Source organism: Terrapene carolina, unplaced genomic scaffold (genome assembly GCF_002925995.2).
Source record: "Terrapene carolina triunguis isolate 2854851 unplaced genomic scaffold, T_m_triunguis-2.0 Scaffold112, whole genome shotgun sequence".
NCBI classification, from domain to species: domain Eukaryota; kingdom Metazoa; phylum Chordata; order Testudines; family Emydidae; genus Terrapene; species Terrapene triunguis.
In genome coordinates, this window is record NW_020664463.1 from 7,409,403 (window position 1) to 7,418,846 (window position 9,444).

Below are 9,444 nucleotides of genomic sequence, written 5' to 3' on the forward strand. Positions count from 1 at the left end.
TCTACATGTGCTGCCGTCACAGCACTGACAGCAGTGTAGACAGACCCTTTGTCTCAACTGTGATGTGGAAATCTGTCTGCTAGGAACTAAACTGAAATCACTGACTCGTTTTTACTGTATATAGGTTGCCAAGCAGCCATCTGCAGTCACCACCTATGGAGCAGTATCTGCAGATCCCATTAATTTGTTATGCTTCCATAGCTGTATTTTCTCTTTTCTGATTAGGCTGCATGTGATTTCTTATCCTTTAAGGAAGGTAATTTAAGGGCATAGTCTGGCTAGCGGTGTCCCTTTAAGTGAAATGATTCAGTTTGTGCGCACACATTGTTCTGCTCCTTTTCAACGTAACCACACCCCCTTCGTTTAGGCCTCAAGATGGATGGGAAAATAATACAATAAAGGGCTGTTGTTTGGACTGGTTCCTATTTCCCATCTCATCCCCGCTTGATGACCCACAGAGCAAGCCCTAGATAAAAAGCACACGCACAGACAGAGTGTAGTTTTGCTGGGTCATATAAATAGCCCTCTTCATCGCTTCGCTATGAGCATGTGAATCCCTGCAGGCTATGCAAGAGATCAGAAGGGAATTATATTCTCTGGATACTACCTTTGTAAAGCACACTGTTGGGAAATCTACTTCCTCCTCTCCCCCCCATTGCTTAGGCAATAGCCAATAACATCAGAACGTTCCCTGTTCTCTTCTGCTCCAGTGTTTAGCTTTCTCAGATCCAAAGATGTTTTGTATCATTTTGCTGAGGGGTCACTTGCGTTGAGACAGCTGCTGAGTGTCAGTAAAAGGGATACAGAACTCACATCTGCACACACAATCTTCCCATTTCATTACAAGGGAAATTTAGCAAAAGTGGTTCTCACACTAGAATTGATAGAGTTAGAGAGAGCTTTGGGATTAGTCACAGGGGAAAGGAGCTGCTTTTCAGTATGATTCACACTGTTGTTTACAGTGTTGTAGTAGCTGTATTGGTCCTAGGATATGAGAGAGACAAGGTGGGTCAGGTAATATCTTTTATTGGACCAACTTCTGTTGGTGCAAGAGACAAGCTTTGAAGCTTACACAGAGCTCTTCTTCAGGTCTGGGAAAGGTAATCAGAATGTCATAGCTAAATACAAGTGGAACAGATTGTTAAGCATAACAGTTTACCCATGTTGCTAGGTACCATTCAGAATGAAGTGGGCTATGTACACCTCTGCAGTCATACAACAAAATAGAGTTAGTGGATTACAGATTGTTGTAAATAAACTGTATCTGTACTGAGTCCATGATTTTTATTGTCTAGCAAGATTATGAATTTAAGCTCCTATGTAGTGCAGGTTTCCTTTGAGGAAGAGGACTGAAAGGTCAGATATGGAGTGATCATTTTGTGACAAATGTTTGTCCACAGGAAAGCACTGGCTGAAGAGTTCTCTGAGCCATTAGCAATTATCTTTAGAACTTGTGGAGAATGGAAAAGATCCCACAGGACTGGAAAAGGGCAAATACAGTACCTACCAATAGAAAGGGGAATAAGAACCACCCAAGGAATTACAGACCAGTTAGCTTAACTTCAGTACTGGGAAAGATAATGGAGCAAATAATCAAACAATCAATTGTAAGCACCTAGATAATGAGGTGATAAGTAATAGTCAACATGGATTTGTCAGGAACAAATCATGTCAAACCAACCTAACATCCTTCTTTGACAGGGTAACAAATCTTGTGGATGGGAGGAAGCAGTATATATGATATATCTTGTCTTTAGTAAGGCTTTTAATACTGTTACTTTATTCAATATCTTCATAAATGATTTTGATAATGGCATAAAGAGTACCCTTATAAAGTTTGTGGACGATACCAAGCTGGGAGGCATTGCAAGCACTTTGATGGACAGGATTAGAATTCAAGATGGTCTCGATAAACTGGAGAAATGGTCTGAAATAAATAGGGTGAAATTCAATAAGTCCAAATGCAAAGTACTATGCTTTGGAAGAAATAATCAGTTGCACAAATACAAAATGTGAAATGACTACCTAGAAAGGAGTACTGCAGAAAAGGCTCTGAGTGTTTAATGGATCACAAACTAAACATGAGTCAACAATGTAATACTGATGCAAAATAATGATCATTGTTCTGAGATGTATTAGTAGGCATTTTGTAAGCAAGACACAAGAAGTAATTTTTCCATTCTACTCAGCATTGATAAGGCCTCAGCTGGAGTACTGTGACCAGTTCTGGGCACCACACTTTGGAAAAGAAGTGGCTAAATTGGAGAAAGTCCAGAGGAGAGCAACAAAAATGATTACAAGGTCTAGAAAACCTCTGACCTATGAGGAAAGATTGAAAAAACAACTGGGTTTGTTTAGTCTGGTAAGAAGTCTGGGGTGGGGAGCATGATAACAGTCTTCAAGTATGTGAAAGGTTGTTGTAAAGAAGATGGTGATAAATTATTCTCCTTAACCACTAAGGACAGAACAAGAAGGAAAAACTGTAAGGGTAGTTAAGCACTGGAACAAATTACCTAGGGAGGTTGTGGAATCTCCATCATTGGAAGGTTTTTAAGGGCAGGTTAGACAAACACCTGTCAGGGATGGTCTAGATAATACTTAGTCCTGCCTTAGTGCAGGGGACTGGAGCAGATGATCTATCAAGGTCCGTTCCAGTCCTCCATTTCTAAGATTCTGTGATTTTATGTAGGGAACACTCTGTCCATCACTGAAATGCAGCTGCCTCTTGTAAAACATAGCAAACATCTCCCAATTCCTAGCAACACTACACAGAGTAGGAAGCAAAGAAGAATATAATACCCAATTGAAAATGAAATGGAGAATGTAGGGAAACAAAGAACAGAATTAACCACATTGGATTTTGGCCAAGATACCATGGAGTCCCACTGCACCATGGGATCTTTAATGACTACAAGTGGCCAAGAGTCAGACCTCAGTTTTACATCTCTGAAAGATGCCTCTTTCAGCACCAACTAGCACAATGCTAAATTATCCTAATCACTAACTGTCAAATTATGGTTCAAAAAATAAAAATTATATTCTACTCCTTTAATACGTAATTCAACAATAGACAAAAATCATAGCCTGAAATGCGGCTTCACAGAAACACTGAAAATAAATATATATTGTTGGAGTGAGCACATCTGTGGGGTAGTCCCAAGCAAAGTGAGGTACAATCGCTCTCTCTCTCTCTCTCTTGCCTCTCTTACCCTGCTCCCATTTTATTCTTTTCTGGTTCTTATAATGCAACCAGCACAATATTTGAGCGCCTCAGTCCCACTTTGACAAGGTCTGACAGTTTGTTGTACTGCATCATGGTAATCAATGTCAATTGTAGGTAGAGATAGGTGGGAACCAAACCTCCAGTTCTGAGCACCCACTGAACTATGGCTTGTTTCAAATCCGGATCTGGATATGAATTTTACAAACTGAATCCATCTTTAATTCCAGCTCCAATATAACACAGGCAATAGAACTGGTAGAAAATAAATGGCTGACCACACACTATGCATGCACTAATCTGCTCCTGGCTCTTCTGAGACTGTTAGGAGGAGGTATCTACTAATTTGTTGTAATAGACTGACGCAGCCTTACATGCAATCGTTTTGTGAACTGGCTCACATACAGAAAATAGGGCCAAATGTGTTTGTTCAATGATCTCCAGACTGCTTCTTACTCAGCATGACAGTGTTTCATACGTAATGAAGAGTTGATTCCATTTTTCTGTTCACTCCCTTAGTGATGAAATAGTGTTGTCAATTCAACCCAGGATGACACTAATGGAACAAGATTTAAGACAGAAGATCAGCACTGACGAGAGTATACTTATTTTCCCATTACATTCCTTATAACCTTTGCTTTATTATGGTGAAAATGATGTCAGTCTCCCTAAAGTTGTATTATTAAATCTTAGATGACTGCCAAGAGTCTGCCTTGGAGCACTGTACAATTCACGCTGTTATGTCCCCCTCACCACCTCCCACCATTGCACTATAGGAACAATTATTTTCTCCTAGCTCAATGCGTATGTTTGTTTTCTAATCACTTATACTGAACAGTATCACATTAAGACGACTTGGAATTGTACCATCTGTACCGTAATCCCGCCCTCATTCTCTCTGTATCTATATGAACCCCATAATGATATAGTCTGACGGCTCTCACAAGATAAGTAGATTCATAGATTCCAAAGCCAGAAGGGACAATTGTGATAATCTAGTCCAGGGATTCTCAAATTTCATTGCACCGCGACCCCCTTCTGACAACAAAAATTACTACACAATGGCCCCTAGAGGGGAGACTGAAGCCTGAGCCCGCCCAAGCCCTGCTGCTCCTGGTGGGGGCCAAAGCCCAAGCCTCACCACCCTGGGCAGGGGGGGCCAAAGCCCAAGGGCTTCATACCTGGGCAAGGAGCCTGTAACCTGAGCCCCACTGCCCCGGGCTGAGGCCAAAGCCTGAGCCCCGGGTGGTGGGGCTCGGGCTTTGGCCCTGGCCCCCAGCTAGTCTAACGCCAGCCCTGGACCCCCACTTTGGGGTCCTGACCCATAGTTTGAGAACCACTGATTAGTCTGACCTCCAATATAACACAGGCAATAGAATTTCCTCCAAATAATTCCTAGAGCAGATCTTTTAGAAAAAACATCCAATCTTAATTTTAAAATTGCCAGTGATAGAAAATCACAACCCTTGGTAAATTGTTCCAATGATTAGTTACCCTCACTGTTAAAATGTAGGCCTTATTTCCAGTCTGAATTTGTCTAGCTTCAATTTCCATCCATTGGATCATGTTATACCTTTCTCTGCTAGACTGAAGAGCCCATTATCAAATATGTATTTCCCATGTAGGTACTTACAGACTGTAATCAAGTCATCCCTTAACTTATATTTGTTAAGCTAAATAGACTCAATCTATCACTATAAAGCATGTTTTCTAATCCTTTAATAATTCTTGTAGCTCTTCCTTGAACTCTCTCCAGTTTATCAACATCCTTCTTGAATTGTGGACCACCAGAACTGGACACAGTATTCCAGCAGCAGTCACATCAATGCCAAATACAGAGGTAAAACAATCTCTCTACTGCTGCTTGAGATTCCCTTGTTTATGCATCATCCTTTTGACCACAGCATTCCAGTGGGAGCTCATGTTCAGCTGATTATCCACACCAAGCCACAAATCTTTTTCAGAGTCACTGCTTCCCAGGATAGAGTCCCCCATTCCGAAAGCCTGGCCTACATTCTTTGTTCCTAGATGTAAACATTTACATTGAGCTGTATTAAAACACATATTGTTTGCTTGTGCGCAGTTTACCAAGCGATCCAGATAGCTCTGACTCAGTGGCCTGTCCTCTTCATTGCTTACCACTTGTGACAGCGGCACCCTCCTGGCTCCTTTCTAGACCCAAACTGCTCGGAGAACATCTTGTGCAATTTATTTACAGTGTTGTCCCCACCACCTTTACAAACTTGTGCATCTCTGTATTTACAAGCATACAGTCCTTAGCTCACTCAGCTAAGAAGGAGGGAGACAGAAGGTCTCTTCCCTCTGAGACATCTCATCTGACTCTCAAAAAACCTATCAGACAGACAGACACTCACCCTGAGCACTTCCTTCCTGTGCCTTTTTACTTTCTGGGCTAATTAGCCTTTGGGGCTTTCCTCAGCCCATCCCAATCCATTAATTAGGCACAGCTTTCCCCCTCAATGCCCCCATAGAAAGTGGACCAGTGTTGCACAAAACCCTTCATCCCTACACCACTTACCTAACCAGCAGTTCAATTCCAGAATCATCTGTCTTCCTTCACCCCCTGGACAGGAAGGATCTCAGAGAAGATAGCTCCCCGAAGTAATTTATTACCTTGAGATATCCCCTGATACAGTGCCAATAGTGCCATCAGGATTAAGCAATACTTGGGTAGGAGACAGCCAAGGGAAACCAAGGTGCTTCAGGAAGTGGTCCTGGACATTCTGTAGGTGGTACCTTTCCCTTCGAATCAAGGTTTCTGCATGGTGTTGGGGGCAAAGTGCTGTCTTTCAGATGAGATGCAACACTGAGGTGTTGCCCAATTGTAGTAATTAAAGAAGCTATGACACTGTTTGTAAGAACAGATGAGGTAAGCCTCCATTGGAGTTACACTGGTGTGAGCCTCATGTAACTAAGTGGAGAATAATCTTCAACTTTGGGTTAAATTCTGTGCTAGCTTTCAGCTCATGGAGCCCTGCTGGATTCAATGCAGTTTCAAGAAAGGATAGATTTTGGTCCTCTATGTCTCACTCTCCGCTGGTTTTCACATTGACTCATCATTGGCACCTGTGCTGAGTGAATACAAAGTGGGTATAGGATGCTACATATCAGAACATTTTACACCCAGCAGGCCCAGATGTAACTGGTGACACAAGGTGCAGGGCAGTGGAGAATCAGCCCCGATAATTTACTCAAGATACATAGACAAACACCTGTCCTGGATGGTCTAGATAATACTTAGTCCTGCCACAGTGCAGGGGAAAGGGCTAGATGACCTATCAACATTCCTTCCAGTCCTACATTTCTATGATTCTGTGATTGTGGCAATTAAATTACTCATGATGCATATCTGCCATTAACTGAATTATACAGTGATGGATACCCAAATGTATTTTAAAATATTTCCATTCTGTCTTTTTTATACAGTTCATTTTAACAGAAACTCCTTTTTGTGTCCTGAAACCTAAAGTGAAATAGCACCTAGAGAACTTCCACTATAGAGGAACACTGTGGCCCTGAGTGTAATGAATGCAAAGCTCCACACTAGAAGGCACCAAGGATTGTAGAAGAAAACACAGTAAGTGTAAATTCAGTTTTGCATTATAGTTAGCATCAGGAATCACTTGGAAAATTCTATTCAACTACAGTAGTCAATACAAAGATATAATGAGAGGCAATGTTTTCTAGCAATACACCTCTACCCCGATATAACGCGACCTGATATAACACAAATTCAGATATAATGCAGTAAAGCAGTGCTCTGGGTGGGGGAGGGGGTGTGTGGCTGCGCACTCCGGTGGATCAAAGCAAGTTCGATATAACGCGGTTTCACCTATAACGAGGTAAGATTTTTGGCTCCCGAGGACAGCGTTATATCGGGGTAGAGGTGTAGTTGGCAACTAGGAGCGAGGACTTCTGGGTTCCATTCCTGAAGCCCAGTCATCCTCTGGTGACTCTCTGCATGTGGATCTTGCCCTTTGATTGTTCAACTAACTCTTTGGTACCGCCCCCCTGCCTCCCCAGTCACTCTCAAAAGCCCTTGTAAGGTCAGGCATCTACAGCTTGGGAGAGGATGGGCTTGGAGTGGACCTGGGGTCACTGGAAAATTAAAACCTAAATGAGATCCATATCCATTCCAACCACAGGGTACCCCACAACAAATCAAAGTACTCATGGCACTGCTGGTTTCCTGACAATGCTACCTCCTGTTGCCCACACCCCATAGCTACTCCAGTACTCTTTGGTGATGCTCTTCCCACGGGTGATTGGATCCATCAATGACTGCCCATGGAATCCCTTTACTGCAGAAGGGCTTTCTATAGCATGGAGGGAAAGTGTGGGCTTTAAGAGGTGAAAGGGGATGGAAAAATGGTCCACCTCTCCACAGGAGATGGGATAAGGCAAGAGCTGTGTATCTGGGCCCTAGACTGTCAGGGAGTTTTGTGACCCCAGATGAGAATGGCATAGCCTGGAAACCCCTTTCAGGAATGAGGAGATTCCATTAGTAGCTGTTGGTGGTGGAAATTTGGCAGCGTGACTCCACTGAAGATGGAACTGATTGCCATTGCAACTGGAGTAGAGGGCAGCAGCTCCCAGCACCATTATGGAGCTACACAGCCTGAGTGCAGGTAGCCCAGGCATCATGACTTCAAGAAACGCTCCCACTGCACTTGTTCCTTTTTGGGTGTTAGTCAACGTAGCTCAACTGACTTCAGCAAAATTATGCAGATTTACACCAGCTGGTGATCTGGATCATTGACTTCAATAGGACAGTACTGGGCCCCTATATGGTTAACTTTGTTCTGTTAAAAAGCAAGAAAATTGTACAAGATGGCTTGTATGAAGAAAGATAAGACATCAATAAATTCTCTTAAGGGCTCCTCGTTAATGCTGTCTGTTTGAAGGATAAGTCACAACTCATGGAAATACCAAACCAAAGCATGACCTTTTGGACACTACGATGTTGAATTTCGGGGCTGATGTATGCCAACAAATTTCTACATTTCCAATAAAGGAAATTCCCTTAAGTTTTAGTGGTTCAACTTTCCTTAACTTTATTCTGTAATAAAATATGACATTGTTGAAATTCTAAACAAGTTGTAAAGTTACAGTCATTAGAATGGTAGAGTGCAGTGGAGCATGGTTTGGCTTTGTTCTGCCAGTTCTAATGGAAACACAAAGTGTAATCTCAATTACGTTCTTGAAATTGTTTCCATTTTTCGTCATAGTCATACAGGCTGTGTCACTTTACACAGTAACAGTAGCTGGCACTTGTAATATTATCTCATGTTGTTCATTTTATTTTTATGCCTTAAAAAACAAAAAGATATAGAGTAAAATTCTGAGAGGTCCCAAAGTGACCTGGGAGCCTAAATCTGAAAATGGGACTTAAGCTACTAAGTAATTTAGGTGATTTTGAAAATGTTCCCCATTGTGATTTTTTGATTCATTTACATTAATGGTAACAAAATCAGGGCTTAGTTCTGTCTCTGAAAGGTTATTACCTGTTGTCTTTCCAGATAAGGGTAAAATTAGACTAGAAGGGGCTATTGATTTGCTAGTGTAAAAAGAGGACAATGGGGTTGCATGGATCTACACCAAACATTGTCCAAGCACAGTCTAAAAGGCAGGACATAAATACAGCAGAGATGAAAAAAGCAATGTCAGCTATGCTATAGATGCATTTAAAAGATATTGGGTGGATTGCATTTGGTGGGGTTTAGATTTAAAAGGATAAAGGTAATGCATGCTATTTTGGATGAACATTCTATTGCTTAGAGGATACATGATTGATTTAAAAACCTTTATCTGTTCTTAACATTTATAACTGATAAAATTTGCAATATTAAAGGAACTCCTCTCATGTTAAAAATCAAATATATAGTATGTCTTTGCCTGGCACCTTTGCTTTTAAAAGAATTTTAAACGTCTAATTTATTTTTCAGTATTTCTGCAGTTTGTTTATTTTTTGTATTTCTGTGATCTTGGATACTGAAACCAGATTGCTCAATTTCACTTTTGTTTGCAGTCACTTTCTAGTAAATTTCAGGTACTCATGCATTAGCATGATACTGTAATGTTTCATTTGCAAATATTGCAGGAAATTTTTTAAAAAACTGTTTTATTGGAATAATTGTATCTTCATATTAATAGAACCATTTCTATTGGTTTTAGGATTTGTAAACCATCGTGAAGAATGAAGA